The sequence below is a fragment of the Pieris rapae genome, chromosome 6 (assembly GCF_905147795.1).
Source record: "Pieris rapae chromosome 6, ilPieRapa1.1, whole genome shotgun sequence".
Taxonomy (NCBI): Eukaryota; Metazoa; Arthropoda; class Insecta; order Lepidoptera; family Pieridae; genus Pieris; species Pieris rapae.
In genome coordinates this window covers 5150274-5160930 of record NC_059514.1, presented here as the reverse complement: position 1 = coordinate 5160930, position 10657 = coordinate 5150274, and the positions used below count along the sequence as shown (strand labels likewise).

The window sequence follows — 10657 nt, the reverse complement described above, 5'->3', positions numbered from 1 at the left end:
TAAATATACTTCCTAGAACCAAACATATTCTATTTAGAAAAAGTTTGTTGTGGTGCGCACAAAAAATTGTTGTCTGCAATTTGTGCAAGCTTCCGGAACTTTAAGTTCATTGACATTGATCTATATTTAACAAAAACTCAAATAACTTTAAATTCGTGAAAAATGCCGCGCTATCCGGCTTATAATGTTTTGTCTTTATCATGCTTTATAATTCTACATAAGTGTAAGTGAGATAGACTGTGTTTTGTCTGTGAACTAATTTAGTGGGCAGTCTTACGCCGCGAAGCGTGGCATCTATTTGAAGACGAAGCTACAAAAACAGTATGAATATAGAACATAGAGCTGTCTTGCTCTCGCATTTTTCTAGCCTCAGACGTAGTGTGACGCAATAAAATTATCACTTATCACAGTAATTGTTTACCTTATTAGGTGCTAAATACACTACACAACGCAATAAAACTACGTATACACTTTTTCAAAACCATATAAATAAAAAAATATAATTTTATATTAAATTAATATTCAAAATTATAAAATTTAGGACAATATGACCTGGTCATGAATATGAATCTAAAGTTTTACCAGTTAATGATTTTATATTATATATAAAAAAATATTATCATGTTCATCATCACTCATATGGTTATTTTTTAAATGTAAACACATTTTACAAAGAATTTTACATAGCTGAATATTTAGTAAGAAAATAACGGATTTGTATTATTCACATCCAAAAACAATAATCTAAAGAAAATGCACCAGCTGCCATTTTCAGTGTCGAGTGTCTGTGGTGTATATTAATGAATCGCTTGACATATGTATTTACTTTATGTGACGTTGACAAAGGTAACAAAACCACTTTAATATCAACTACTTGTATGTATTTATCGTCTCTGAATATTTTACCAACTGCACTCTGCGTTGAACTCTTTTGTGGGAAAAAGCTTCTATTGCAAAGCTTTATGGAATTTGTACCTTAGAATCGGTACTCTAACTTGATATATTAATATAATTTCAATTATATACATTTAACAACCTTTGTAATAGGCTGAAGTAAAATTAATTGATTTATATTTGACCCATAACATAACTTATTTTATTTCATGTGAAACTTATTTAATAGTATTTATAACTTTAAAATAAACAGAAATAGGCTCTTTAAAAAAGTTACTTATTTGTTAATAAATATGAGACAGACGGATTTTTCTTGATAAAGTTTGTTACTATTATATTATAATGGTTACATTATTTTCAGAAGCTGGTCCCCCATACGTAATGATAAAATATGTTATCAATTATATATTGTTATTAATGATGTAGTTGCCATATGCTTTTGGTATATTATATCAGCATGAAAGCTTTAATAAGTAAATTTCCTTACAAAACGTAGGTCACGATGAATGTACAATAATATACCTATGTTTAAGATGTATTAAGAAAACGAACGTTTCAAAATTAGAACAAAGTTAGTCAAGATCATCCTAAGATGCGGGTCCTTTCGTGAGTGTTTAAGATAGAAGGTGAGACGAAAAGCGCGCGAACCAGTGCAGTGCCGATGTTCGTGCGCTCCACACGCGCATGCGCGTATTACTGACAGCGCGCCACTACGACCCGTCCGATCTGTCAAAACAAACGAAAATGGAACGAATTTAATTTTTGTCTTTTTTTACGCATAAAACTTTAAAAAGGTTGCAGTGCTGTGCTTCAGTGACATTAATTTTTATTTAGTGTTCGGCTAGTGCTAAATATTCAGAAAGGTCCAGTTAATTTTGTTTAGTTAGTTTAGTGGTTACAAGGGCGTGAATTTTGACTCGTTAGATGTGTAAATGAACGTGTCGAAATTATTTTTCATAGATTTGCGTACATTCAATATACTGGAAAGGAATTTGTTCAATAGCCTGCCGCTTTTATGGTAATATTATTTTTATTAAATAAATAGGTAGCTACTCAATTATTTACTTAAGAGGATTTTTATTAAAAAATAGTACACGCCAATTTATTATTGCATTGAATTTTTTTGTTTATGTTGACATTATAATCATCAGAATCCAACTCCTCGCCGTCAAGAGCAATTTTCTATTATTGAAAGCAAGTAGTTTAATATAATGTTTATTTACAGTAATTCTGTTCTTATAATAGTACGAAAATAGATTAGGTGTACATAAATAAAATATAACAGTTTTACAGAATAGATAAAACATTCCGCAAAGCATTTTAAAGATATTCAAGAATTTACAACTTTTGTGCAAAATGCATATTCATTTTAATTCATTCTCTTTGGCTTTGTCATAATAGCTTATAACGTGGAGGTTCTAGGATCGATTCTCGTTAACTCATTGGCCAATCCACTCGAATGTATCGGTTACCTGATACTCAATTTAAAATTTTTTAATAATTTGGAAAAAACATTTTTTCCATTTCCTATTTAAGAATTGAATCTCAATGACCTCCAATACTAAATATACAGTTCTATAAAATTAAGCTCAATTCTATTGTATCTTGAGCAATAAAATGGATATAATATTCCACATAATAGCATAATTACCAACCGTATAGAATATATACAAGGATGATCTATTGAATGGGAATTAAGTTTTTGTACGATACTTATAGGTCAAACGAATGACGCATTCACTAAAATGTAGCTACGCAACGCCTGCATTGATTTAAAAAGTATTTTCCGACATATATTGAATAAAATCAAATAAGGGCTATTTATATAAAAAAAATAACTGAACTATATTAAGATACTGTAGGACCAAACGTAAAAAATTCATTGTTCTAAAGTGTTTTATGTAAAATAATTTTAAATGCAACGAACCCGTTAAAAATCAGTGTTGCTAGCCACTTCAAACTGAGTTGGGATCATTTCTGATTAAAGTATTTGTGTTTATATGTCTGCTTTAATGAAAAAAAATGTTTTAATTTTTCTTTCTTTCTATTAACGACAGCGGTGACGCATTTTTACTATAGCGAATAGTATTAATTTAATCGTCTTTGTACTTTTAATAAACATAATGCTCAAAGGAGCTCATCTCAGTAGGAGACACCATGTCACTCAAACCAATAGTCTGAAGATTCTATGTGCGAGAGCTGTGACGATGGTGAGATGAATCTAGTAAATGCTGCCATTAATCTCCACTGACAAACTCATAACAAAAGAGTATGTAGTGATAACACTAGATATTAATAGAATGAACCGTCGTTAACATTAGTAAATGCGGAAGGATTACAGTAACAAAAATACGGGGCCATGACCTAAAATGATGCGCCACTTGGTTTTTTTATTAAATAAAGAAAGGAATATATAAGATTTAAGTGTTATATACTGTTATAAATAATTTTTAGCGTGTCTTGTCTCTTATTAACGGTTTGTGTAATTGCACAAAACGTAATAGACGTTTTTAGTATATTTAAGTATATAATAGGAGCTATCAAAGTTAAAAGCAGCTAATAAACACCTATGTTAAAAACTGCGTTACTGGCTTTAAGAATTAGATACTAAAATAAGAAACCTGGCCGCGCCTTGCCCGCGACAGACACGAGTGGAACCGGATGGAGGAGGCCTATGTCCAACAGACAAACCAAAACCTAAATGTAAAGTCTATTTTTTTTTCTCAATTCAAAATCATTGAAACTTATAAACTATAATTATGTTTTGGAAATAAAGGTTATTACTATTACTAAAATAATAATAACGTCTGAGAGCAGATTGACCAAAGCTATGCATATCCATAAAACAATTATGGAACAATAAAATGATTGTGTTACTAAACGATGTGTTAAAATACACTTATTAACACCTAGATCAAAGCTTATATTTAAATAGATAAGTATCATTATTAGCAAATGGTTCGCTGTTAAAGGGAATTGGAAATTAACACGAAATACCACCTATTGTTAACTAGAACTACATTTAGTTTACAAGATTAATGACAAAGATAACTAACTGTTGTTAAAAATATTCTCTAAGCCTATAACATTTGCATAGAATACGTTTAAATGTCGATTATTGTATTATTTAAACAAGATATACTTATATTATATTAATGTTTGAACACTAGTCCAATCCTTCGAAATTATTATATATTATCGTCCAATATATGTTTCAGTGTATATTAGTTTATAATTTTTAATTTATTGGGTAGTGTAATAAGTATGCACACAAAAATTTCCATTTACTTACTTAAACTAAACTTGTACTTCACGGTTCGAGGCGATCACAAATAAGGAAAAGCTTTAAATTAAACTAGATGATTTTACTTTTACAGCTACTTTCTATGTTAATAGAAATAAAATGCTTTCAATTTGATGAAATGAAATGAAATGCGTGTAAAGTTAAAAGCCATGCCAAACAAAGTCACGAGCAAAAGTGATATGTTAATAAACTTGTAAGCTTCATTAATGTCTACTTTGATTGCCTGTCTTAACTAACGTTTTAAATCTATTAAAAAAACCAGTCATCACCACAGCGTAACAGTTACAAATAGCCGATATCGCCCTGTGACCCCGGTTCCGTAAAACTCAATTAAATTTCTATGGTCCAAATATTCTTACTTGGTGTTTAAAAACAAGTTTCGTTCTCAATTTATCAATGCTCATTTTCTCTACGATTATAAATTATAAACACTAAAACTGGCAACAGCTTATCTCGCGCAGATAATAGATGGAAATATATATTAACATTTAAAAGATTGGAATCTGCAACATTTTAACATAGTAAATATTAAGATGGCAACACAGCGATTTCAAAAAGAGAATAGCCGATGAAGTCCGTCCGTAACCGCGGGCAAATATTTAAATTTCAATTCGAACGTCGCATATCAATGGGGAGCCATAAGCCACCGTTTATTTTTTCCTCTTAAAGGCCGTGGCCGCACAGAGACAATAAAGAAAAAGGTAAAGAAAAGACAAAAAAGAAATAAACAAAATCTAGATTCGAAATACTGGCTGATTCGAGGTTGGAAACAAAAGAAGTCGGCTCCCGCCTGACCGAGATCTTGGCGTACGCGGTCGCATCGCATAAATACTTTTTTGTTTTGCTGTTTACCTTTGCATCCAAGTGATTCCTTAGTCGATGCATCACAATAAGACGTATGGTCAGTAGCTATTTTAGAAATAATTACGTAAGAGCAACTTATTCTTATGGTATACACTCAATTAATTCCATAGACTGCCTTCGTTAATTTATGATACAATTACGCGTTCAATGCGAGATTCTTGGCTTATAACGTTTCTTCTACATTAACTGAAGTTTATAAAGCGAATTATTTACGCTAAATATATTTTACGATTCCATTGTTTTTATATTAATGTTTCTTGAATCACTGTTTCTTTCGAATTAAAAATAAGTGAACGTAATAAACCAAAGTATTATAGTATGTGAGTAATGCATATTATAGCTAGACGTGTTAGGTATACATTCCAGGCGTAACAATCATTGTTTCAACTCGGTAGAACTGGCTGCAGCTGACGTAGCATCTTTAAAATCCAGGACGCAGAAATTTATCTATTCTATGCCCTACAGAAGACTAAAGGACATGGGTTGATTTCTGGCAAACATTATTTATTTTATTTATACTGTAATGCCGTTTATAGCGTTTAGTTGAGTAAATTACGAAATGACTTATGTAAGGACTAGATTATTATAATTAAGTTTATATTACTTGTTCATAGCTAACCATTAGATCATCGAGATGTTTATTTCATGGGAACCCAGGAATCGTTTCCGGGTCAAATTACTCATATTCGAACTGATGTAATTTTAATTATGTTTAAATAACACGTCAATTTGATTTACTATAATGAATTAAATGTGACGTCAGTTATATTATAGTCTTGTTGGATTACTCACAGAACTTATTAATTTTATTAAATTCATGACACCTTTTATAAGAGAATTAGGTTTAACCTATTTTATTCAAAACCAAAATTATAGCATAGCTAATATTCATCATTATAGATTTTTGAAAATAATATTACCAGCGAGGGGGCAAAAGACGCATATTTGCGTTTATTATTTGGGTAAATCAACAAGTGTGACAAGGGTGACTAGTCTTCTGTTTTTTCCAACTCACAACGATTTTCGCCCGGTATCAAATTGAAGACATTTGAGCAAAAACAAAATGGCATTTAATTTCTCCAAAGGTGGTAGAAGTAAAGATAGATCAATTAAAATGCTATAAGGAAAATATTCATCGTTCTGCTTGTCAATTAGTATTAATGGTATTACATCAGCAACACTTCTTAGCTCTTAACTAGCTTTTATGATATTTATGACTGCATTAACTCGTATATAATGTATTGAAATGGTAATAATAGATAAGGATGACGTATATAATATGGGTTTTCTGATTTCAAACTGCATTATACGCGTTCAACTGCACGTTTATATATATGGTATTTGGCTTGTAAATAAAACATACTTAGTATCGCCATTCTTTTACAATAAAAAGTTGTGTTATACATGGATACCAAATCTGATTAACATTCAGTCCTGAGAGACCTTCTATCTTAAGGTATTACATAATTAGCGAATAAAATATTTTTATTTTTTTAATATATATTAAATTGGCTTTTGTGTTATACGCAACAAAGTTTCGAAAAAAGGATGGTACGGCTGTGCCGCTTTTTTAATCCCCTTGGCATAAAATCAAATATATTATTTTTAGTAAAATCGGAGCTTGTAACCTTCTTGAGTATTTGACACTAAACTTGGCCTGGGACTCGGACTCAGAGTCCGATTTCATACTCCTAAGTTAACGAAGGGGGGTGAGAATTTAAAACGAATATCGTTCAATTGTTATTGGTCTACAGTAGTTCAATAGGCATTGACACATAACGTGATACGTAAATGTAATAACGTTCTTTTGACGAGAAGCTCACCATCCAGGTCCTTGGCGACTCTGTACGCAGACACACACGAGATAGTTAAAATTTCTTCTTACGTAGTAAAGAAAGCATGTTACGCGCCTTTTAGTTCTTAAATTTCTCACAATGTTGACATAAGAAAGTTTTAATCCACTTAGTCTTGACTGTATTGCCACCATAACCTATTAAAGATGTGACCGAAGTCACTTAAAAATAACCCAAAAAATCCGTCACTAGAATTAATAACCGTACCGAAAACACAAGTTTGTCATAGAACTCATCTAAATGTCGATTCAAATTATGATAAGATGAGGAATTAGTTCCGCTGTCGTAATGATTGTACTGAGTACGAAGCATGGATGCGTTCTTTATTGTATTTTAATGTTTTGAACATGCTATGCTCTATTTCATTAGTGATAAGAGTTGAATAGCTGTGTTTTACCGCCAGATTTATTCAACCCATTTAGACTGGATTTTTATTAAAATAGGTAGAATTTTGTTATTTCGTAGTTATGTTACAGATATTATTCTTACCGCTCATATATATCCTCAAGCTTTGTTAAGCTTTTACAAATTAATATCAGCCATACTCAATTATAATAATGCGTTATATTTGTAAATATTGTTGACTATAGTCAAAGTTGTAATGTTAAAGGTAGAAGAATTAAAACTGCTTACTCAAGGGCAACTTTAAAAAACATGGAATGAAAAGAGTACGTTTTGTTTATTTAAACTAATTGTATTGCCATATCCAAAACAATTTTTAGAAGATCCATAATAAAATTCAAAAGCATTAATGGTTTGATGTAGAGCACATTGTGTCTTTAAGTAAGCTGTTCTTAACATTTAAACTAGTCTGAAGAATTTTAAGAGACAATAAAATAGATACATAGATTTTACTATACCTAGTACCTTTATTTATTTAAGCGCATTGCATCTCTCAAGGTATAAATGATGTAAATATTCTAACTACTTTAATATTCCACAATATAAGATTGTATTTTGTGGAATATTAAAGTATTTGTAATTGATTAATATAATACAATATAAGATTGTAAATGCTTACTACAAGTAACTAAATATTGTTAACAAAATTTTACTTTACTATACGTACATTCGTTGATAATCGTTTATTTTAGATAATATTTTAAAAGAGGCACGAATATATAGCCTTTATAAATAAATAAAGGCTTTATAAAGTTTTTGAAAGATGATGTTTTTATTGACTTGTTTAACCTGATTTAATTTTTAACAATAACACATACCCGAACCCATTTAATAACCCAGCCAGCACCAAAAAGTAAAAACAAGTAAAGAGGTCGTATAAACACATTAAGATCCTTTTAAAACACCAAAACTCTCAAACAAAGACCACCTGCGTCCTACCACACCTGCTAACTGGCCGTGTTAATGAAAACACCCTGTCCCTTTTGTACGCTAATGTGAGGAAAAATGCCGTAAATATTGATTTATTTAAGGCCATGTAAATTGGTACTGATACCTATGTAAATCTTTAAGATGCTTTTTATTATGTGATTCAATACCATTGCCATCATTATTAAACAAATTGACATCTTGTGCATATGTAAGTGAAGTAAAGTCCTGTTATTTTTTTTAAATCTATTTATTGTATACATAATCTTAAATAAAATTTATTTTCTTTTACATATACTACGCATAAGGTGGACAGAAAAGCTGTGTCCACCTTATGCGTAGTAGAAAAAAAAATGTTTGTTTTAAAGACATTCTCTGTTACTGACTTTGATTTCCCGTGCATTAATATTTGTCTTGGTGAGATGAGCAGTGTTGGCTTAGTGGCTAACGGTTTCAATTCGGTTGCCGGCAGTGCACCAATGCACATTCTGTCTATGAGTTTAACATTCGCTCGAACGGTGATGAAAACATTGTGAGGAAACCGACTTGCCTTAAATCCAATAGTTGACGGCAGGTGTTAGGCACAGAAGGCTGATCATCTACTTTCATATTATATAGATATTATATCATAAAACAGAGAAATTTAAGACACAGACCAAAAAGCGTTGTAGCGGTTACTGGTTTCTTTTTAAGAATAGTGTCAATTACCAAAGTAAACATTAAAATTTTAATGTGGTAGTAGTTCTTGAGTTATTAATTCAGAGTGAGCCTATTCGGAACGAATAATCTGTATTTACTTTATATCAACTGTGAGCCTACGATAGTTATTTCAAATAATACACCAGCAAATTGACCAAAGCTTTCGTTTACCACTGATAAACGAAATTAATTAATCCGATAAACATTATCTTTACGTCCATGTTTGCCATTTCCTCTAAGACAATTCAATAACTTCAAATTATAGCACAATTAATTTCAGCACTTGCTTATCAAAAGTCATCGAAGGCTTTTGCGGGATTCAGCTAAATCCATTGTTCAAGCTAACTACCTATAAAAGTCACGGTTGCTTCCATATTGGCATATTGCAAGCCTAACATGGTTCAAACCTTACGACCTTTCACATTTCAACTATGCGCTATCTCCCTCTTATCGCTCAAGTGGGAGAAGAAGGCGAGATCAGAATACAATATTGGTGTTTTATTCGATTTGTAAGTGCCTAGAATTCAGTATTCCTAGTTTCTCATATTGTTTCTTTAGTGTTGCTTTGTTTTAAAGTGAATATGACATACCTTAGTTGTAGCCTAGTTGATACTGGTTTTCGATGGCCAGTAAGAAAGAATAGGTTAGAAAGAAAGAAATCCTTTTTACAAATAATAATACAGTGATCGTGGGGTTTGAAGATAAATAGAAATTTCGGAAGTGAAACTGTAACTAACTATATATAAATTTTACTTTGGAAACTATCAATAGTACTACACAATTTATGATATAAAATTCAAGCAATTTAAATTTAATTCATGTGAATACGGATCAAGTAATTGGTAATAATAAACATCTAAAACAAAACTGAAAATTCCATTCCATAATTATAAAATTCATCAAAAAGCTTTCACTAAAAGTAACATGCCTTTTAACAAATAATAAAAATTACACTAAATGTGTCCAATCACCGAGCCAAAGTGGTCGTAATTGGTCTAAATATAAGCCCTTTGCTCCAAAATTATTGACCCGATGAAAACCATAATTTGTGTTAACATACTTAACAGATTGTTTACGCAATATTATAACGTATACCTAGTTAATACGTCTTATAATTGCGTGAATTTGTTCGATTAAAGTTTTGAACGTAGGTGGTAAATACTATGGATTACAATGTTGTCAATCAACCTTTTATAACATGATTAGAATCTACTTAGGGCCTCATAATTCTAAATAGGGCTCGTAATTTAATTAAAGCGCGAATAAATATTTAAATATTATTACTATTAAAAAACTTGATGTAATAAGTATTTGCTTTACGCGAGGCCTACACATTAAAATCGTTAGTCAGCTATTATTTTGTGCGAGATATTCAATATTATATGTAATCTAAATAACATAAATGAACATACAAAATATATATAGTATAGTGGACTGAGTTAACGTATGAGTTGTACATAAAATAGGGTTATTAGCCAGCCTAGATCCTTTCAGAAGCCCAGAATTTACTGGCCACTTCACAGGCTCATTACTCCAAGGATTTTGTTCGTTGGGAATCCACATCCACGCATTCCAAGTATAACTTGGATAGCTGATTCCACTGCGCTAAAACGGCCTTACGAAATATTTAAAGGAAGATAAAGCTCTATAAAAAACTGTGAACATATTTCTTAATATTAGTCTATAGAGGTATTGTTATAATTCACGTTTATAT

At 30.9% G+C, this 10657-nt stretch overlaps 1 protein-coding gene across 1 annotated transcript in view; it reads left to right on the top strand.

Moving 5' to 3' along the window:
• The first annotated feature begins 1558 nt into the window (after positions 1-1558).
• Positions 1559-10657, top strand: part of LOC110992460 (neuronal PAS domain-containing protein 4B) — a 93193-nt gene continuing 84094 nt past the window's right edge. The window contains exon 1 of the mRNA XM_022258289.2: positions 1559-1912. The gene's annotated coding sequence lies outside the window, so the exon portion shown is untranslated. The remainder of the gene's footprint in view (positions 1913-10657) is intronic.